The 23,808-nt window shown below is 37.0% G+C and overlaps 1 protein-coding gene and 1 pseudogene across 1 annotated transcript in view; both read right to left on the reverse strand.

Annotated features, from left to right (window-relative positions):
- The window catches only part of PDE4B (phosphodiesterase 4B), a 356,277-nt gene that overhangs the window by 326,960 nt on the left and 5,509 nt on the right, over positions 1-23,808 (reverse strand). The window lies entirely within an intron of this gene.
- LOC118984938 (nucleosome assembly protein 1-like 1) lies at positions 17,643-18,923 on the reverse strand (annotated as a pseudogene).

The following is a 23,808-nucleotide window of genomic DNA, read 5'->3' on the forward strand; positions in this document are numbered from 1 at the left end:
CAGTCAACAGGGACATGGCTACCTTAGGAATAGAGTTTCCCATAAAAATTATTTACACAGAGTCTGGTGACCAGTCATCAGAGATGTAATACAGGTTGCATGGCTACCTGATTGGGTAAGGAGTAAATAAGGCAACCTCCAAAGTATTCCAAGATATTGAGAAGGTAGATTTATGTTTTTAAAAACATTTTGAAAATGCTTTGGTGAAAGACCTAATTAAATGTTATTGAAATAGTGTTTATATATTATTTGTACCCATGATCGATTGTATTTTTATCCTCTAGGACTCTTTGCAAGTACAAGCAACTCCACTCCACATTAATACAGAACACTTGTGCAGAGAGCCTCTCAGAGTGGAGAATCCTAAAGAGGCGGGACGAAGCATGAACAGTAGTCAGTAGGCAGCACAAGAGCTAAGAAATAACCCCCAGAAGTGATTATCAAAATATGTATCATTCACATCTTCCTGCATACAAGTATTCTCCTTTATTTTAAAAGCATTTCTTCCTTCCAATCCTTCAGTTAACAGGCACAACATACACTTATAAAGTACTTATATACAATAAGAAACAGAAAATAGTGATGTAGAGGAGGAGAAAAATCTCTACAACACTACCCTAATCAGCTCTATCCAACACTGATCTTTCCTTCATAAGACTTTATCCTAAAGCATCACTGTCAAGTTTATACTCTGCCTCTTTATTCTTTTACTATGTGACTGACAATTATTTAATGCTGGCCCATGAATGCATGTTTGTTTTCTCCCTCAGGTGGATTATAGGCTAGGTGAAGGAATTAGGCAAGATGTGTATATATTTATATGTATTATTATACATACTATATATTTTAATATTACTTTGCTTGGGGCGATGGGCACATTATGCAATGTGCAGATGATGGTTCATTGAGTTGCACACTTGTATGGTTTTGTGAACTAATGTCACACCAATAAATTCAATAAAATATACACACAAATGCTTATTACACAAAAATTAAAAAAGACATTGTCTTGCAATTCTCCAGACAATGGAATGTTGATGTTAATCATTTTCTTCACTTGGAATTCCTTCTCTCTTGCCCCAAATTGTCTGAACTGTTCATACTGCAGGGCCAGCTATTGCGTGGAGTCTTTTATAGGTTCTCTAGCCCTTGGTAACAACTTCCTTCTCTGAATCTTTACAATGTACCACTAATTAGAACTGAGCTTATGCTACCATGTCCTTGGCAACATTTCTCCTATCTGAGCCAAAAACATGATTCTTTCCAGGAGAGAAAGTGTGCCAACCTTGTGAACCCCTGATAAGCTTACGTGTCTTCTTGGAACGTAGTAACCTTAGAGTAACCCCAAAATATTGTCCAAGATCTAGCATGAGGGCCAAAAGATTTTAATAGGATGAAGTTGATATCCTAGCACCATGCAGTCTACTCACAACAAATTGAAGTACAGCTGCTTTCACTATCTTTAGTTCTACAATAATGCTACAACTAATTCAAGAATGCCTAAGGCTAGGAGGACAAAAAGCCTCCGTAGAACCTTACACAGAATCTGTGGTTATTGAGAGCTCTCCAAGGTACCAAAGCAATATAGCCATTTACTCTACTCCCCCAATGGTAAGTGTCCTGTTTCTTGGTATTCTGTAAATGACACCATTTATTTATGTGACTTCCACTATTATGATATCAGACATTTGCCTTAATTTGAATCTTACTGAACCTAGCAAAATGCTGTAGCACATCTATTATTTTGACCTAACTATGACCTGACATGTTCTGGCAACTGGCCTAGCTAGCTGCACTGCTGACCAGCAAGAAAATTTCCTGGCCAAGTTTTATTTTTAAAATATACATGTCTAGTCTTCCCAATATGAAAATTCTTGACAGGGAAATTATGCCTCTGTGTATTGATAATAATGGTGAATGTATTTTTCTTTGACTTCTATATACACAGTTTAGTACAGGTCTCAGTCACAAGTGACCACTCCGTGAAACTTGTTGGCTAGTTGATTTAAACTGAAGAATTCAAACCTGAAGCTTGAATGGTACCTACAAATGAACCAGAGAAGTATACTTAGCTCCTATATCTCTCTGAGTGTACTGTATATTTAACTAGTTTTCCAAACCATATCTGGACAGACTTCCAGCTTAGATTTAGGTTAGTGCTATATAGTAGAAAAAATTAAAAAAGAGTATGGTTATATGTATAATAACTAATGGCATGTTTCTGGATGCAAAGGAACTCCCATAAAATACTGATTTGCAAGGGATGCGATACAGTATAAATAATTTTCAGAAATATATTTACTGCTCAGCCATAAAAAGAACAAAATCTTACCTTTTGCAACAGCCTGGATGGACCTACAATTATTATGCTAAGTGAAGCAAGCCAGTCAGAAAAAGACAAACACAATGTGATCTCACTTATATACAGAATCTAATCAACAAAATAATTTAACAAACAAAATAGAAACAGAAGCATAGATACATAGAACAGACTGATAGCTGTCAAAGGGAAGTGGGTTGGGCTGGGTGAAAAAAGGTGAAGGAATCAAGGAATTAATTCCTTAAAGGAATTAAGGAGGTGGGGATGGCTGGGGTGGGAGGAAAATGAAGATGACTGTACTTGAACAACAAAAACAAACAAACAAAAACGGTGCTGGGAAAACTGGGTATCCACATGCAAAACAGTGAAACTCGACCCTCATTTTACACCATATGTTAAAATTAACTGCAAATGGATTAACTTCAAATGGACTGAAGTCTTAAAGGTAAGGCCTGAACATATAAAACTCCTAGAAGAAACATGGTCAGGGGTATTCATGACATTAGTTTTGACAATAATTTCATGTTATGAAATGAAATATGCAGGCAATAAGACCAACAAAAGACAATACAAAAGAAAGAAAAAATATATACGTATGATACATAGGCACAACAATAATGTGGTGAGAGCCAGAGGAAAAGGGGGTGGTGGGAGAGGTGGAAGTGAGCGAAAGGAGGTTAAAGGAGGACAGAAAGAGACTTGATTTGGAGGGGTAAGCACACACAGTATGCAGATAATGCCTCATTGAGCCATGCGCAAAAAGTCACCCCAGTAAATTCAATAAAAGATCAAATAAATAAATGGAAAAATATTTACTAGAGCATCATATAAGTTTGCACAGAAAATTTAAATAACTCTTTGTGAAATGTAAGCTTATTCCAAAAAAATGATCTTTAAATAAATTAGGCTTCAGTTTCTTAATGATTTCTAGGCTAGGAAAAGTACTCATAAACTTAGTTGTTATTGCAATATCAAGACAAAAACATGCAGCAGACAACTAGCCCCAGACAATGACATTGAAGGTATTAACCAGGTCATCTAAACTGTTAACTAGCTTATCATAACTATATATCATCATAGTATGATGCATTTAAATGTGGAAATAGTAAGACCTACTACCATTAATTTAAGAGCATAATTACTTCCAAAAGTAGCAAGAAAATAAGAAATGCTATTTGCAATTTTATAGGTAGTTTCATCACTATAAGTTACAAAATTATGTATTTGTTACATCCTATACTATTTTATTCTTAGATCACAGTCTGCATCAAAAAATTTTACAATTATTTTATATACAGTTATATTTTGCCTTAGAATACAGTGAGCACTCAATTAATATTGCTTGGATAAGCATATAACATAAGCAGATTCTACTAATTTCAAATTATGTTCCATAGACTTTTATAAAACAGAATCATTTCAAGTCTGATAATGCTACTTATTTCCAAATCCTAATCTTAAATTGAACTATTTGGAAGACCACCTAAGATACTGTTCCTGCAAAATAGTTTCTAAGTTTGATAAGGGAATTGAGAATATTATTCTCATATTGAAAATTTTTTGAGATTTCCACTAGTGTCTACACAAGCAAAATAAGGTAAAATTGAAATCATCAATTACTTCATAAGGTATATAAATGTCTAGTCAATATGTTGTACACCCGAGGCTAATATAATATTGTATGTGAATTATAACTCCAAAATGAACTTTAAAAAATACTGAATCTTAAAGCCTATTCATCCTATCTACTGAATTTTCAAAGTCATAATGACATACTCTTTAGATAGAAGTTTTGTCTTTGTGCTAAAATTGCTAGCTACAATAAATACCTTATTTTATAGATGAAGATACTCAGACACAGAGAGATTAAATAATCTACCTCAGGTCGCATAGTCAATAATTGGAAGATTTATATCAAACTGCCTACCTACAAACACACAACAGTTAAAGAAGCAATTCCCATCTGAAAGATTCTATTATCTATGCAGACCTATTCAGGTGCCAATTATTAATGGTTTGAAAATACAGCTGGAATAAATGGTGCCACTTGACTCCAATTACCACATGCAACTATATATGATTGGTGAACTGTAAACGGTTCATAGAAAGCACTCTTGAATAGAAATTTTCTTAAATCTCACCAATAGTGGGTTAACTGCATTAAGTTATTGCTGTACTTCACAGGTAGTTCTAATCAGGGGAAGATAGTAGTTGCCCTCACCTGAGCTTTTGAACCCAAGAAATAAATGATGTAGAGATTTTTACCAGAAAGGAATGACTTAGTTCATTTTGTTTTTATAATTTACTAAAGACTTTTCTGGTCGTCAAAGGCACAAATGATGTTTTAAAAACAAGAATATCTATAGAAGTATGGAAACATTTTGCTATTTCCACAATACTGACTATGCTTAAACAGAGTAAGCTGAATTCACAAAGCAATATGATTCTATATGCACTTTTGACCACAGAAAATCAGTTGTCTACCATTACTACTGAATATACGTAGAATAAATTAAAAACTATTACTTTACAGACATGATAAATTATTATCCTGACTATCGAGGGTAGCTACATATTATATGTGGACTTTTTTTAGGTAGCTTTTATTTCTAAATACATCAAGTTGTAGGCTAAGTCTAGTGGATATGAGCATCTTCTTCCAGACTTATGTTAATACTTCATTAATTGATACTTGATATGTTGGATCCAAGATGACAGAGGAATAAGTGGTGGAAGCTTTATTAACTTCCTCCCAGTACCAATCTGGAATTACAACTAAATTGTAGAAAAATCATCCTGAACAACCTACTGAACACTAGCTGGACAGAAGCCTTATAAACAAGGGCAGACAGAAAAAGCACTTCACCACAGTTTAAGACTGGTAGGGAGTGTGGAGGAGGTGCAGGGGGGTTGGCTAGGCCACCATAAGTGTGCAATTAAAGTTCCAGAGGCATATTTGAGTGGTTAGGGAGTTCCCCCTGAGAAGTATGGGGTCTAAACCTCAAGCTGGGTTCCCTGACCTACAGCACCAGAGCTGAAAAGTAACCCAGATAACATCCAACTTTGAAAAGTAGTAGAATTTCTGCCTGTCAGGAAGACATGCCTGGAGACACAGAGAGACTCCTAAAAGGCCAACACACAAAATTTACTTTGCAGGGAGTAAAGGGAGCACCAATTTCTCTAAGAAAGACAAATGCCATATGATTTCACTCATGTGGAATCTATGGAATCTAATGAACAAACTGAACTAACGAGGGAAATAGGGATAGACTCATAGATGGAGAGCAGGATGACAGCTAGTGAGAGATTGGGGGAGATTAAGGGGTGGAGAGATTCAGGAAAAAAGAAAAAGGACTCATGGACATGGATGACAGTGTGGTGATTGCTGTGGGGAGGAGGCTAAAAGGGGAATAAGTGGTAATGAAAAAAATACAATGAAGACTGACTAAAAAATAAATATGTTAAAATAAATTTTAAAAAACTAAAAAATAAATTGCTATGTCAATTCATTATGTATTGGCTAAAAGCCTTTTACATGCCAGGCACAATGAGAAATGCTGGTTATTCAAAGACAATACATTTACCACTCCCAAGTCTTAGCTCTTATATTCAACAGTCTGCTAGACGATGTCCAGTATGGAAACCCAGAAATGGCAGAGAAGCTCTATGGGCACATTCGAAGTTGCAGAAAATCACCCTCCAGTCTTCTGGCTTAAAGCCAATGCTCCCAACTCTAACCAATTCTGCTCCCCACCCCACTCCACCCCATTCGCCTTTTTTCTCTGTAAGATTTGTCTTTTTTTGTCCTTCAATAGCTGTCCTATATATTCTGTCCCTGGGTATATCCTCCCATCTTTTTCTACTCAAGTACAACTTAGGTTTGAAAGCAAGACACATTGTTGTGCTCTTTATCCATGTATTAATGGTCCAAAAGCAATGACTGTGGTTCTTTTAATACTAAGTATTTTATCACTAGAATATTGGAAAAAGATAAAAATATGAAAGGAATAAGAAGAGCTTAGGGAATTCACAAAGTTATTGGTGATTCCATTTTTTAAATGATATTCTGTTTCTTATTGCATCTCTCAGCTAAGACATTTCATCATCTTTCTTTTCTCCCTTTTTTTTTTTTGATGTTCTTTGCATTTTCCTCTCACTGACTGGATTACCCTTCATATCAGAGGAGAAGAATGCCCAAATGGCAATACAATCAGGCAATAGTTTACTTTATAATAACATGGACTTGCATCTGAAATTCTAAACGTTGCCTCTCTGCTGAACTAAGCTGGACCGAAACAGTCTATAGACGTTCCTGTAATCCTTGGCCATTATACAACCTAATAGTACCTCAAATTCCATGACCAGCTTTACACTTATTCATTGGCTGCCTGATGGAAAATATATGAATGAGCAAAGTCATGGTGAGAGAAGGTAACAAAGAACATTCTTGAAAGGAAAAATAAAGTGCAAAATAGCATTCCACTGTTAAAATCTAACTGAATATATTTGAAATTCAGATCTCTTTAACAACCACCTAGCCATATAACTGGGCCCCAAGGCAGTCACCTATACAATCACCATTGTTCCTGGATACACAGTTTTGTCCTTTTCCTAAGGTATGCTCTGTATTCTACACTCTAGGCCAGAGTTTCTCAACCTCAGCACTACAGACATTTGAGGCCCAATAATTCTTTATTATTGGGGTCTGCTACATGTATTTTAAGGTATTTAGCAGAGTCTTCACTACTCTCCCCTGGATACGAATAGTAATCACCCCCACTCTACACCATGATGTGACGACCAAAAAATCTCCAGAAATTATCAAATGTCCTCAGGGTAACAAAATTACCTTCAGTTGATAACTCTAGAAGTAATTTCTTCTAAATCCATTGTGGTTTGGGACAAATTATGAAAAAAGTACAGGTTTATAACTATGGGGTTTGAGTTTAACTTAAATCTGTATTCATCTTTTCAATAAACGTTGCTGGGGAAATTTGAATTCCACTTGTAAGAGAATGAAATTGGACTTTACACCATATCCAAAAATCACCTTCAAATGAATCAGAGACATAAACATAAAGCTAAGACTATAAAATTCCTAGAGGAAACATAGGTAGAAAGCTTCATGACATTAAATTTGGCATTAATTTCTTAAATACGGCAGCAAAAACACAGGCAACAACAGTAAAAGCACACAAATGAGGCTATATCAAAACTTAAGCCCTGGCTGGTGTAGCTCAGTGGATTGAGTGCGGGCCTGTGAAGCAAAGGATCATGGTTCGATTCCCAGTCAGGGCACATGCCTGGGTTGTAGGCCAGTTCCCAGCAGGGGACACATGAGAGGCAACCATACACTGGTATTTCTCTCCCTCTCTCCTTCCCTTCCTCTCTAAAGATAAATAAATAAAATCTTTAAAAAATAAACCTTAAGACTTTTGTACATTAAAGGATACAACCAACAGGGTAAAAAGAAAACCCATGGAACAGGTGAAAAAATCACAAATTCTCTATAGGATAAATATTTAATATCCAGAATAAAAACAGCTCAATGATAAAAACAAACAATTTGATTTAAAAATGCATAAAAGACTTGAATAGACATTTCTCCATAGAATATATACAAATGGCAAAAAAGTACATAAAAAGATGCTCACCACCACTATTAATTAGGTCAATGCAAATCAAAACCACAATGAGATTAACTTTACACCCAGTAAAATGACTACTGTAAAAAAACAAAAAAAAAAGGAAGAAAATACAAAGTGCTGGTGAGGATGTGGAGAAACCACAACATGTGTGCATTGTTGGTGAGAATGTAGAATGGTGTAGCCATTAGAAAAACCAGCATGACAGTTCCTCAAACAATTGAAACTTAAATTATCATGTGATCCAGCAGTTTTATTTCTGGGTATATACCCCAAGGAATTGTAATCAAGGTCTCAGAGAGATATGTGTATAACCATGTTTATAGCAGCATTATCCACAATAGCCAAAAGGTAAAGGCATGAGACCAAAAGGTCCATAGGTACCTGAATGGATAAAAAATATGGTGGTTTCCAGGGGCTGGAAGGAAGGAAAATGGGGGATTTTTTTAATGGGTAGAAAGTTTCAGTTCTGCAAGACAAAAAAGGTCTAGAAATTGGTTGCACAACAATGTATTTAACACCACTGAACTCTATATTTAGGCACGCTTAAGAAAGTAAATTTTATGTTATGTGTATTCTATAACAATTAAAATTTCAAAAACTATCAGTAAACACCAATGAGGGAAGTGAAGACAATTCTCTCCGATTCGAAAATTCAATATCCAAAGCATTATCTTAAGACTATCAGGGCCTTACCTATGGTTTATCCTTAGATACTAGGATCCACTGGCATTTCTGAATGAAGAGCAGCCTCTCATTGGCTGCCACTGTCTTTGATTCTGCCTCTTGCAAGGCATGGCAAACTTAATCATCATTCTCTCATTCTTTATCGAACACTTAAGTAAACAAGCATGGTACGGGGTGGGGGTGTTACACAGAGTGTACAATTCAATTCTGGGAAAACAATAGTAGATTTTTGCAAATTTGCATGCAGTCAATCATAGCAAGTGTTTTTGAGAACGTAGACTCGGCCTGACCACCTACGTCTGAATTCTGGCCGGGCCACATGTTAGCTGTGGTCTCTTGGCCTTTTGGCCTCTATTTCCTCATCCTTAAAATGGAGGTATGAGTAGTACTTTACTCATAAAGTTGCTATGCAGATCAAACTATTTGATATCTATGAAGCTGGCATAAAAAGGGCTGCATAAGTATTCATTAAAGAAATTTACAAACATGTACTGAGCACCTAACTAAACAGAAAACATCCTATTAATAGCTGTGAACATTGGCCCTAGAACCTAGTATTTAACACGGTGAAAGGGGATTCCTGGCTGTTTGGCTATTTTAAGAAAATGTGCAAGTCCTTGAAAATATCTCCTCTGTCTGTGATGACTGAGAACTAACCATTTAATGGAAAGGAAGTATGACGACTGCTAAGTTGTCTTGTACTAGACTCACAATGTGAATACCTCTGCTGCCCTCGCAGCTTAAAAATGCACAGAAGGAAGTAGGGAGTGAGCCTGGAGTGCACACTACCATTGTTTTCAGACCGAAATGTGCCATTAAAATGAAGTGTAATTCCTGGGTTACAAACAGAAAAAACAAAACCAGCAAAGGCAAAAACAAATCTAAAGTTAACAAAGTATCTGCTTTATCAAACTAGAGTCATGGACGGAATTATAATGATACTCTCTGAGCAGAAGCCTGAGCTGCATTAAAAATGTGAAATCTTTTATGAGGACTGGATAGAAACATGAAATGCCTAGAGATTTGAGAACATGCTAAAAATGAAAATCCAAATACAAAAGGTATGTCTGATGTTTGCTACTGCAAAACAAGAAAATATTTAGGACATAAACTTCTTAAGAGACTGTCTTTCACTGAAAACTAAACAACCCTTAAGAATTCTCAATGGGTGAACATTTGCATAAAAATACTTCATGGTAGTTCAAAAAACACCATTTGGCCCTGGACAAAAAAGTGATAAGATATAACTCTTGATATTTGTCAAAATCACAATACAAAAAAAAATTATGAAACCTAGGACTCCATTAACAACCACATTCTTAACTGAGTCTTTAGAAGAAAGAGGCTTTAAATTTTATAACCTAGAAAACCGCATATATATTCTGTGTTTATATTAAAAAATTGGGTTGTCTTTCATGTTGCTAATTTCTATTGTACATCTGCTCACATTTTTAAAATATCCTAATTGTTTGATAAATAGTAGTATGTATGTGGGTTTTCTCAGGCCCTGTAATTTCAGATGTTACATTATTATAGCACCTTCTGCCTTGCCAATATCCCAGTGACAAAATAGGCACCAAAATAAGACTTTCTTGTGGGCAAGAAAAATACAGACATATTAAAGAAAAAAATAAGAAATTCAGTTTAACATTTACTTGCCTATTACCACACACTGTGATAAAACTAAACCTATGGTAGTAATCATTTCACAGTAAATACATATATCAAATCATTAAGTTATACACCTTAAACTTACACAATGTTTTATGTCAATTATATGTCAATAAAACTGGAAATAAAATACAATGAAATTCTTTGTCAGTTAAAAAAAGAAACACCTGGCCTCAAAAAGAGTTGTCTAATACAATGACTCCTGATATTTTTTCTCCCACATAATGCCCTAAAAATATCATTTACGATTGTAATACTCTGTCCTGAAAGTACTCATTTTGCTGCTGTTGATTTAATAGCCTGGTCATAGTACAGGAAAAAATAGTCATGGTTTAGACTTATGTTCAATTCCGAGTACTTCCTCTATGAATATCCTTTCAATTGCATTGACTCATGACATATTAGTGACATGATAAGAACTATGGTTCAAGTGGCAGTCAAAAAAACATACCACAATTAAGCTCTGGCTGGTGTAGCTCAGTGGATTGAGCGCGGGCCTGCGACTCAGACGATCGCGGTTCAATTCTCAGTCAGGGCACATGCCTGGGTTGCAGGCCAGTTCCCTGCAGGCCAACTCCCAGCAGGGGACGTGTGAAAGGCAACCATACATTGATGTTTCTCTCCCTCTCTCCTTCCCTTCCCCTCTAAAGATAAATAAATAAAATCTTTAAAAAAAAAAAACATACCACAATTAAAGAATAAATATTCACATATTACTCTCTAATAATGCTGAAGATTAATCCAGCCCTCCACCCTTAGAAATAGAGCCAAAGGACTCACTAGTGTTACATTTACATAGTTGAAACAAGAAGAGAAGATCTATTAATCTTTGACAGAGTGGTGAGGCTGATTATAGCATTGCAAGATGCCGAAAGGCTTTGTAGGAAGAAAATGAAAGGAAGCCAATGATGGAGGAGTAAGACACATTACAGAGGGTTAACCTGTAAAGTGAAGTATTGAATAAGGGAAGGAAGAAAAATAATATCACTTAATGCCTGTTATGTATCATATTAGCTGACTTCACCTCCACAAAAAATAAATAAATTTGATGGGACAGTGAGTGTAATGAGAAGAACCAACTGGATTAAGTTATTTGCCAAAGATTACACAAGGAGTAAGCAATGTAATCAGAATAAGAATTAAAGCTTTCTCATTATAATTTCATTATACTTTGCACACTCTGCAACTTTTTCCCTCTTTATTGTTAAATTTGAACAATATTTTCCTTAATTTTTAAAATTTACATTTGCAGATAAAATTGCTTCTTTGGGGGGTTACTTTTACTGTTTTATTCATCACATTGTATTTTAAATTGCCTGTTCCTATTTCTCCCATTTAACGCAGAGGCTCGGCATTTAAAATTGGAAGGTATCCAAATAGTCTTCTCAATTCATTTGTTCATTCATTCATTCATTCATTCATTCACAAAAGGGGATAAAGCCTCCCTTCTCAGGGTTCCCAGGAAGAATATGGACTGAGGAACAAGCCATGGACTATGTTTAGAGGTTTGTTTCTCACTTTTTTATTAAAAAGGAGATTTTATTTACATATTTGGTGGGAGGGAGAAAGAGAAGGAGAGAAACACTGATCAGCTGCCTCTTGTACACACTCTGCCCAGGGATTGAATCTGCAACCCAGTGCCCAGACTGGGAACCAAACTGGCCACCTTTTACTTTGTGGGACCACACCCAACTGAACTACACCATTCAGCGCTGTTTCTTACCCTTAACAGCAATGATAGAGAGACTACCTACCAAAAACTCATTTTTCCTTCTTCTTCAGTATTAATATGCCTTTACCTCCTTTGCTAATAAAATGGCAAATAAGAAGTCAGTGAAAGCATGTAGGTCGAGCTTCCAGGAAAGCCCCTTAAAATAGGAGCAGTCAGGTAGCAGGTGCCATTCTGCCTTTCCCAATGTTTGTAATACAGATGTGTCAACTGGAGCTCTAGCAGACACCTTGCGACCTTGAGGATGAAAACCATGTGCTAAGGTTGATGGAGTTACCATACTAGCTCTGAACAGCTGACTCTAGATTTTATTCACATGATTAAAAAATAAATGTCTGCTTTATTTTTTAAAAAGAAGGCTGCTTGGATAAATAATAGGTCTGGAGTTCAGAGAAGACTGGCTAAGTATAAGATTTGGGAATCATCAGTGTAGAGGTATTATTTCATGTCATGGGTCTAAGTGAGATCATTGGCCTAGGCATCCCAATGATTACTTTGGGGACATGAAAATGACCAGCTGAGGAGATTGAAGAAGAACAGCCTCTGAGGAAGAAAAGAGACTAACGTGTCCAGGAAGCCCAGTGAAGGCAGTGTTTCAAGAGAGAGTAATCGATGGTAGGAAATGCTGCTGATGAGCTGAGGAAGACAAGGACTGAGAATCGATCAAATGTGGCACATGGATGTTCTAGTGGAGTTTTGAGGGGGAAACTTGATTAGTTTTCAAATGAGAACTGAAGGGGGAAAATGTGAAGAGAAGTATAAGCAATTATTTGGGAGAGTTTTGCCATAAAGGGGAACAGAAATATGGTAATATATAGATGGGTACATGAGGTCAAAGAGGGCCTTCGAAAGAATAGAGCTATAGCACATCTGTAGACTGGCACAGAATCCAATTGGACACAAAACTGATGATGCAGAGAAGAGCAGGGATCAGTAAAAGAGCAGAGCCCTAGAGAATGAGAGGGAATCAAATGTACTGTACAGCGGAGGGGTTGGCCTTAACCAGGTACAAAGTTGATCCATAGAAACAGGAAGGGAGGCAAGAAACATGGCTACACACCACAGGTAGGTGGTGCACATGGGAGTAAAGGGTTTGCAACTAGAACCACATGCCTGGGACATTCTGCCTATCAGCTGTGTCCCATGCTGTGTGGGGGTTGGAAAACACTAGTTCATCCTCTGAAATACTTCTCTTTGCCTCTGCTCTCTACTGACTCAAATTCTACAAGTAGAGATTAATTCTTCTAGCTGAATGTTCATTACCCTAAAATGGAGTAACACAATAAGCCCCATGAATGAATTATGCCTAAGAGAGAATTAATTTGTTGGGTCCCCACTGTGAGAAGGCTTTTTAAAGAGTCATGAGAGTATGATAACCCTGAATGTTTTCCCTTTGGGGCTTGGAGTTGGAGGCTGAGAAGGGTGGAAAGGACTGCGTGAGGAATACCACTGAATCTACGAAACTTGCCAATATGTACAATGCATAACTCTAAGGGCACATGGGCTAATCCTTGGTTTGCCATTTTGTAGCTTGGTTATCTAGCATCAGTCAGTTGACCTCTCTGAGTCTCAGTTTCCTAATCTGTAAATGGAGGAAAGAGTTAAATAAATAAAATGTGGGCAGTATAATTTTTCTATTATTGTCCTAGTATAAAAATTTTTAAATACTGCTATATTTTCCCTCTTTTTCAGAGCATATTTCCTTCTTCCTCACACAACAGACTATTTATACCTGGCTTCTTGCTCTATATCAGATTCCTAAGCATAGCTCCCTAGTGATGAATTGCTGAAGAGAATAAGTCACATAACAGGGGCAAATTCAATGCTCACAGACATTTGGAAAGGGGAGCTTGAATTTCATAATCAGACTGGCACCACTTGGTAGTAGTGAAAGAGACATTATGTTTTATTCTTGTACACTTGTAACATTTTTATCTATCAAATAAAATTATTTTACATGCCAAAAGATATCCTCTCCTTGGCTAGAACAAAGCTCCTTGATGGCAAAGTTTATCGTGTTTGCATCATTTAACAATTAATATTTGTTGATGGGAATCAGCATAAAATGAAAATGTAAGCCACATATCAGAATTAATTCATAAGCAATATCTTAATTAATTCATCATTAACAAGCAATATCTATCAGGTTCATCTCCATTGAAAAAAGACTAACATACACATAGCAATGCTTTAAGAAACTCTAAACACAAATTTCTCATCTTTCTTCTAAGTACTTGGCAAAGCCTTGTTAGGGCTCACATAAAATATAAAATTCATTAATGCATTTTAAAGCTGAGTCACGTTTCCCAAAATCTCATGTGTTTAAAACTTCCTAGAAGACTTTTTTTCCTTCTCAATGTCTCTACCAAGTTACTTTACAGAAAACCAAAGCACTTTATAACCACTGGTATTCAATATTCATACCACAATGTATAAGATAAGGATGGTAGAGCAGGTAATTATTCATCTATTTGACAAAAAAAAGCTACCAGCAGCAAATGTGCTCACTAGGCATTTGGTATTCAGCGGGGATTAAAACTGAAATCCCCGAATCCCAAATAAGTACTGTGTTTATAGAGATAGCTGTATCAGAATATGTGTCTACAAACCTTTATTCGGAGGAAGCAGTTGCTTAATTAATTTATTCTCTAATTGCCAGGTAGTTTCCTAAATAATCTTATTTTTATTAATTTAGACAGAACCATTAAATTGGCATTATTTTTATGAACTCCAAAGTGTTTTACCTCAGTTTGCACTGTTGCTCTGAGTGTATGTGGATAGCCATTTTCAATGAAGTATTGTACTAATTCGTTTGAATAGAAATCCTTGTCTTAAAGTCATAACTTTTTATGCCTTTCCACTGCTAGGAGACAGACCCGACCTGATCAATGATAACTTGAGAAGAAAGTCTGTCAAAAGACAAGCAATAACTCTTCTGTTTCCATCCTAAATATTCTTGGAAACAACTAAGAAATAAAGAGCATTTTGATTTAGATGCAGTGAAGTTATCTGAATAAAGGTTAAATACAACTTTCACTGCACTGAGTAATAGTTACGTGAGCTCCCCCTCACCCTTCTGCAAGAAGCACGAAAGTGATGTAAAGGCCCAAGAGGGTAGATAAGAGTTGAACGTACCATTTGGCCTGGCCCCTGTCTCCACCCAGTTCCTCATTTGTGTGGTGCTATACAGCAGAAACGCCTCCCCCACCTTTTATGAAACAAAATTAAGTGTTTGTGGTATTTAATGTTTATTAGCAGGATGTTCTGTATCATACAACCCAAATAAACCTGCACAATTTAAATCAATCGCTTTGCTTTGTATTCATTGGTATTAGTTTATCATTACTTTTGTCCTATAAATTTCTCTTTCTTCTTCCAACAAAGAGGTTCCAATCCTTTGTGTCTTTTAAACAATTTTAATTAATTTTGTAAGTATTACATATGAATAGGGAAATAATCATTTTATCTCTACTGTACTGATGAGGGTGTCTCGGTTCCCAAAAGGTTAAGTGACTACCTCTGCCCCCTCCTGCTCCACTAAGAAAAAAAGAAAAGAAAAAAACAGTTTGTAAGTGGTGACACCAGAATGCCTGTCTAGACTCTCTGACTCCAGATCCAGAGCTGCTTTCCCATTGCCTCTCATGAATAAACTTTGTTATATAAACAAATCTCTAGGAGGTTAGATTCTAATGACTAGAGAAAACAACCTCAGTGACTTTCTGGTACTTTAAAAAGAACATCATTTTTTAAAATTTATTAGAAATTTATTTAAATTAACTTAAGGCAGTAGTGTTTCATTGGCATCTACTTTCACTAATGGAGACAAGTATCAAAATCAAGAAAGCAACCGGATTTTTAAAGAATATAGATCATTTTACAGCCAAAGTAACTTGTAGTTTTCTCTGTGAAAAAGGAGAGTGATTCAATCCCATAACAAATAGTGATTTCCTTTTTTAAAAAATTTCCATTTACTGTGGTAAAAACACTTAATATGGGTTTTAAGATAAAAGTACTATCCTATGAAACTAAGTAATATGTAAATGGTCTGAAAAAATAAATTTAATATGTCTAATATTTTATTAATAGAAACTTATTGAATGAAACCATGTCATGTAAAACATTTAAGTAATCTGTTATGATCTACGTTACAAATTTTTATGTCAAAGCATCGCCTCTGGATATATTAGCAAACTGGTGTCTGCTGCTTACCTGCCATCGTCCAGGGGTTGGGCTAAGCATTGCACACATATTACTCTGTTTAATCTTCATAATGGACTAATAAGATACAAGTAGTAGTTTACTAATTTTGCAGAGATAGAAAAAGAAACTAAGATAGTTAAATGGTTTTACCATAATGTAGAGTACAGTAAAGATGGAGTTGAAATTCAAATGCTGGCCCTTTGCACCAGACCACCCAGCCTCCTAAAGTCTCTGTGTAGGGGGCAGTGAGACAGGCATGAGCAGAGTCGGAATGACAGGCCAGATATCGAGTGCCACCAGGGCAGAGAGCCCCGGGTACCTAGCACTGGGTAAAACTGGGAAAACAAGGACCTCACCCTCAGGGTGACCTTTCCTCCCTGTCATGTCTCTAGGCTGGAAAATAGCCCCATAGGACTCCCATACAAGCCCTTGCACAACCACTACTTCAAGCATTAAGCCCTGCGGACAATAAGATTCTGACCTGCATCAAATGATCTTGGGAGCAGAGACTCAGGTCTGCTAACAACAGAGACAGAGTTTTGGTCAAACTACAGATGATATTGGGCCTCAGTTGTGTTTCAGCTCCAGGCCCAGAAAAACAGGAAGGACAGACAGGCTGTCACCATGGCTAACATCAGGACCAGCGGTGATGACTAATAACCCCTTGCTCTGGCACCAACCAATTGGTGGAAGCCATGACCTTGAAAGGACACATCTGGAAAGCTGATGAATATTCTATTGAGATCCTCCCCCAGGATCTTCCCTAGGATTCCCCACCTTTACAGAGAGGATTCAAACCCTCAGTATGGAAGAACCAAACCTCTCTTTCTCTTTCCCTGCCCCACACCCCTTCTTCCTTTAGGTGTGTTTTTGCTTTTTTTTATCCTAAACTCCAGGGGCCCTTCTTTTGCCTCTGTATTTGTGCTCGTTTTCTCAGCCCATGCAACCCAGCAGGCTCACTTTACTCCATGGCTCACTTCTAGCTCTGTGACTTTCTAAATAAACTTTGTTAGTATGTGAGTCTTGGCTCTGAATTCTTTCTTTTTTCTTTTTTTTTTTTGAGAATTAAAGTGATATATTTCACACTTTTATTTTAGGCCGCAAAAACAAAAACAAGCAAGCAACAAAAAACAAAACATGAAATGAACATNTCCAGGGGCCCTTCTTTTGCCTCTGTATTTGTGCTCGTTTTCTCAGCTCATGCAACCCAGCAGGCTCACTTTACTCCATGGCTAACTTCTAGCTCTGTGACTTTCTAAATAAACTTTGTTAGTATGTGAGTCTTGGCTCTGAATTCTTTCTTTTTTCTTTTTTTTTTTTGAGAATTAAAGTGATATATTTCACACTTTTATTTTAGGCCGCAAAAACAAAAACAAGCAAGCAACAAAAAACAAAACATGAAATGAACATGTCAAATGATGAAAACTCATCCTTTCCAGGGAAGCAGAAGGTAGACCAGTGCAGGTTATCCTCAAGGCCACGTACGTCCTGCTTCACTGCTGCTTGCACTCTGCTGGGTTTTGCTCCTTCTTTGAGTCATAGTCTGGATCATTTTTCTCTTCTTCTTCTTCTTCCCCTTCCTCATTTGGTTCTTTACCTTCTTAATCATAATCACCACCATCTTCTTCAATAGCTTCTCCAGTAAAGTACAACACTGATTTGGGGATTACTTTCTCATGTAAAAAGTGACCAGTTTCAAAGTCTGCAGCAAGGATAGCTTCAGCAGCAGCATCTAGGATGCCACTCTCAGGAACGTCAGGAGGGCAAAAAAATTAAAGAATCATTGGAAATTGTTTTCTCACAGTACAAACTGTCCCATGTCCCTTGTGTTTCTGCTTCTTTTTAATGGTTTTCAAAGCGACATTCTTCCCTTGTTGCCAGTCTATCTGGCACCCACTACAACCCATAATTTCTGGTCCATCAAAAGAAAAGGGATCAGAATCATCTGGTTCTGACCTCATCCTATATGTCTTTGTCAACACTTCATTTGTGGAATACTCATTGGGTTCAAAGTGAAATTCTAAAACAAAGCTCATAGGCTGGCCAGCATCTGAGAACTTCACTTTAATATCTTTTAAGTGCTTCAGAATAGGCTCATCATGTTCCTGAACTGTATCACTGAGCAAGTCAACATTCTTAAAAATAGTCAGCCAAAACTGAGAGATTCCACTGGGGTCTTGTCTTCATTTTTTTTTCCATCTTAATCTTGGCCTTTCCTTTCACCGCCTCCAAAATCTCATCTTCCTCATCTGGCTTCTATTCACATTCTTCTTCCATAGGTTCATAAATTGCATTAATGATCTCAAATCACTTATTAAATAAAGGCTGATAGAGACTAGCATACTTCCTTTTAAGAGCATGAACTTCCTCATAGAACTTGACTTCCATCTGTGCACATTTAACTTGAAGGCTTTTGAGAGCATTCACTCATCTCTAAAACCACGTTAGGCAAGCTTTCAACGTATCCTGTTGGTGTTTCTACCAGACCATCAAGGCTTTCTCGGAAGGAAGCAAGGGTCTGAGGGTTTTGCATCATCTGAACAGTCAGCTGATGCACTTTGATCTTTGTTTCTTCACCAGTTTCTTCTTCTTCTACTTCTCCTTCCTCATCCAAACCTTGATCAAGTTCAGACGGCTCTTTGTTGTCAGTGTCTGCCATGTTGCGAGAACTCCAAATACTAATGGCTAACATGGGGAGCCAGGTGCCGGAGCTGTGCAGTCAGTGACTCAGGGTGGCAGCAGGAGCAGGGGGTGGCGCTACAAACAGATGGCACTAAAAAAAGGTCTGAATTCTTTCTCAGCCAGAACTGAAATACTGAGGTTGTTGAACCAAGGTCCAATTGCTGGGAACATTCTGTTGCCATTTTGCCACTAACACCTGTGCTGTTTTGGTAAACGAAAGCATGTTGGAGACACAACTGTTTTCTGGGTAAGCTCACATCTGGCTGAGTAGTCTGGTAGGCGAGGACTGAAGCCATAGTTATCCCCAGGAAGGTAAAATTTGCATATGGATTTTAATGGTAAAATCTCAAGAGGACCTCTTGGGCAGTTCAGGCACCAGCAAGAGAGACTTGGATCCCTTAGTTTCTTTGTCCTGTTTGCCTGGATCTCCCTTCAGGAGGCCTAAATAGTTCTAATGGTGGGAGAGATTTCCTGAATAACTGCTGAGGTAACTGTGGCCCAATTAAGCCACAGAAGCAGTCTCAGAAACTCTATGCTGTAACAAATTCTCTAAGCATATTAATTTGTGGAGGAATTGAAAGGATAGCAAGGAGATATTTTGAGATAAATGAGTTTTTGATGACACTGGATTTTTTCCAAGGCATTTGTTCACTGAATCTTATACTGGGTTTTTATATGTTGGCTCCTAAAATAGACAAGGCATCTTCCTATGTTTTTTTTTTCTTTTTGCTTTCAAGCTTATTGGTGCAAGTGGATGGAATTACTTCAGAGTGCTTGTCTTCTTATCTCTTTCACACAGTAGATGGTAACACATGGCTTTTTAAAATATATTGGTGATTTAGAGCCCAACAAGGCTCTAAAGTTTCTTATTAGAGAATGCGATCTATTTACCCTGGATCTTCTGATATGTGTTTCAATATAAATTAGCTTGGTTCATTAAAATGTGATTATCTCATGATAATAAGCGAATGATATTTTGTTTCTTTAGCATACAAAATGATCACACAGTGGATATTATAAAATATTTCTTTACAAACTTGTGTACTTTGATTCTTTCACATTGGCACATTCCATACCTGGTGATACTTTTCAAATAATAAAGCATAATTTCTGCTTTGCCATCCAAGACTGTCAATAATGTGAATGTTTGTGTATGTTTAGAGACTTAGTAATATAATTAAACAGTAGCATCTATTATGTTACCTATAATGCATAAGTAGAAGAATTATGCTAAATACTCTAATACATTATCTTAGGAGATAGTAGACTAGATAGACAGATATGTTTTTACATTTAAATTAACATTTGAGAATATTTAAACATGAGGCTATTTTCTCCATTTTGCAAATGAAAGAATTAAGGTCCAAGACAGTTAACTGACTAATCTAAAATTTCAATAGCAAATCAAAAAACACTGAAACCCAATCTAGCTTTCTTGACTCCAGATAATGTAACACAAAATGGAGATTAACACTGAAAAATAAAATTCAAGATAACTTCAAAATAACACAGAACCCCATGTGTAGTATGTTAAGAGATTATATAATATTCCATACTAATGACACAAGTTTTGTAAGATTAGAAAAAAAATAACTTCCCTTCTTGGGGTAGAAACATTTGCATGCTACAGACAACCACCTTCTTAGAAACTTTTGAGAACCTCGAACCAACAATTTATCACCAGGAAAAGTCATAAACTATTATAAATATCTCTAGCCCTCCACTATATTTCAATAGCTTACTTTTAAAAGTGGGGCTATAAACTTACACATAATTTATTTGTATGTTAGTACACTATGAAGAATTAAACTCTGAAATTATGATATAAGAGTATGTTGATGGAAGGTAAATAATTCCATATTTTAAAAATATATTAATTTCCTTTGATCCCAAAACCACTGCTCTCCATCAAAATGTGCTCTTTTCAAACTAAAGAAAACATATATATGACTATATTTGGGGAGAGATACAGATCTAGAGTAAATGTGGAAAAACATTGATAATTAGTAAATCTAGATGGGAGCATTTGTTGTACTATCTTTTCAACTTTTTGAAATTTTAAATCTTCACTACCAGTGATTGCTCCTTCACCCACAAATACTTCCACCCTCTTGGGCATCTTAGATGCATGTGATTTTAATCTTATAAATTGTCTGGAATTTCTATGACTTTATCAAGTACAGCTACACAGAATTTTTTCTCTCTCTCCAGTCATTTATCCCTGAAACTTTGTTAAGTATGTGGAGATCAGGGACTCTGTCTGGAACAGCTCCAATTCTTCCAGTCCTGCAGTCTCCCATGTGGCTTTGTTTGAACAGGTACCAGGAAAATGAGTGTCACTGCCCTATTTCTCAAGGAAACTCCAAACGATTCCTAGAACACTGATTTCCAGAAAATACCATTGAAAAGCGATTTTCCTTGAGGCCACACTACCACGAGCCCTTTATTTCCAGTCTGTGTCCATTGCAGTAAGCCTGAGTCATGAGGGGTGTGGGCCAGAAGAGAAGCCAAGCAGGCCAGGGAGAACACCGTGGACAGGCATTCTCTCCCACGAAAGGGCTGGAGAAGCAGCCACTCCCATGCTCCCTCAGAGAGAAAATGCCCACATTCCAGCAAGAAGCAATCTGAGAAGGTCAACAAATTTTTCTTTCAACCTAAAGTACACAGTAGGGTTCAAATGTATGTCTGTCAAACAATTACTAGGAGTGACAGACGCTCAGAAAAAAATGTGACAGAATCAAGGGGAAATTTTCACTCCTGGTGATGTCTTTTCTGGTGTGTAAGGGTTGTTAACTCACAGTTTCCTCAATCTGCAGGTCACAAACTCTTACTTCCAAGTTATCTGGGAAATTCTATAAAAAGCTCAAATTTCTATACTTATTAATGTTAATATTATAATGTTGCATCCATGAAAACATATAGACAATATATACAAATGTAATGTATAATATGCAAACATTCTAAAGGCCAAATAACAAACACTTCATTCACGGGGTTATTAAGAAATATGTAGAACTTTTCTCAGCCATTTGATGCATGAGGAATAACTAAAATAAATGATTGTGCCATGCCACAGACAAGTTTTATTACTACCACTACAGGCCAGGTAGTATGATTTGTACACAGTGGATTAATTAAATAGACTACCAGGTAAAACACTTAGCCTCTAGTGAGACATTATAACTAAACCTGTATCTGCAATAGCCTAGAACACAAAGTAGGAAACAAGTTAGAGGAGCCCTACAGGCAGAAGGGAACGCGACGATGGTGAGATGAATAAAGTAAGAATGCTTGTAGAATAAGCACCACCTAAGCTTCCTTTTCTCCTCCTTCAATTCAGGCTGAAGGGAAAATGCTCTAAGAATCAGGCACAGGAAACAGGAACCATATTCAGGTTTTCTTTTTTTTTTCAACACATATTTATTAGGCGCTAGCCTTCCCTGTAGGTGCCTGGTATTTAGTAAACAAGACAAAATCCCTGCCCTCAAGAAATTTAGTGGGGTTGGTAGACAATAGAAGGTAAAAACAGTATAACATAAATATGTCTTTTCAGGGGATGTATATTGAAGAAGAAATATAAAGCACAGTGAGAGACTAGCAAGTAAAGGGCACTTTTTTAGACGGAGGAGTCAGAGAAGGCCCCTCTTAGCACATGTATTTGAGTGGAAGCCTGAACAGAAGTAAGAGAGTGAGCCATGTCCACCAAGCGTGAAGGTGCACAAGTGGAGGCTTGCACGGTTTGTTGAAGAACAGAAAGGAGGCTATCGTGGCTGGAGAAGAGGAGGTGAGGTCCCCGGGAGCCTGAGGCCAGATAATGTAGGGCCCTGTAAACCATGGTAAGCATTTTAGATTCTTTTCTGAGATCATTTAAATGCCCCAAGCATAATGTTGCTAGTATCTTGACAGTGGTGTTAGAGAAGGAAGCACTGCAAACACCTAAGTAGAAAAACTGGGAGACAAAAAAAGGGAAAAAATGGGAAAAGAAAGTAAATGGGATTTCACAGAAGGGGCTTGGAGGTTAGCAGTTAGATGGTAGGCATGGTCACTGGGCCACCCTCCAGCATGTGTCCTGGGGGTTGTCATTGTTACTTTGCACAGCCCTTTTTACAGTAAACATTTTAAAAATCCAATATATTGATGATCTACAGACAGTAAAAGGCCAGGAAAACACCATTTATAGCCTTGCATTACTGAGAAAATGCTTGCTCTGATCACAGCAACAGACTCAGGCTATGAGGTATACTCTTCCACTAGCATTCAGTTCAGACTATGGACTAAAATCATTTCTGTAAAAATACCCCACAAGGATTATACATTAAAAAAAAACAAAGCACCTCTAACAAATTAGGACAGAACGTTAGGGTTTTCCCCAGATGTGTTCACCCTCCCACACACCTTTGCTCTGATTGTTCAATGCATTTGGGAATACTGCATCAGCCAGCACCATCCATGACATCACAGTGTAGGTGATAAATGCAAGGGATACCAAATTTGCATACTTGCCTCCCAGTTTCCACAAACAATAATTTGTTAAGTCATAAACAATGGCATAATCGGAGTTTTTGATGTTATGGGATTTAGACAATAATTAGAAGTCATTATCTCTCAAATACACATTCTCCTTTTTCCCTTTCTTTGCTTCTAATCTCTTAGTCCACCAGTCCACTCTCTACAATGCCTGCAAGGTATCTTTCCAAGGTAAAAGCTATTTATGGCAATTTCTTTCTCACAACCTGGCAGTGGCTCCCTCCTGGTAACAAAATAAAGCCCTGGTCTCGTTCATGCTATTGAAATACACAGACTCTGGCTCCAGTCCTACTTCCCACCTTTGCCACCTTGCATTTTAGGATGAAACTCCAGTGAACTTTGTTCAC

The sequence above is a fragment of the Sturnira hondurensis genome, unplaced genomic scaffold (genome assembly GCF_014824575.4).
Source record: "Sturnira hondurensis isolate 20B ecotype Veracruz unplaced genomic scaffold, ASM1482457v3 Scaffold0000648, whole genome shotgun sequence".
NCBI lineage: Eukaryota > Metazoa > Chordata > Mammalia > Chiroptera > Phyllostomidae > Sturnira > Sturnira hondurensis.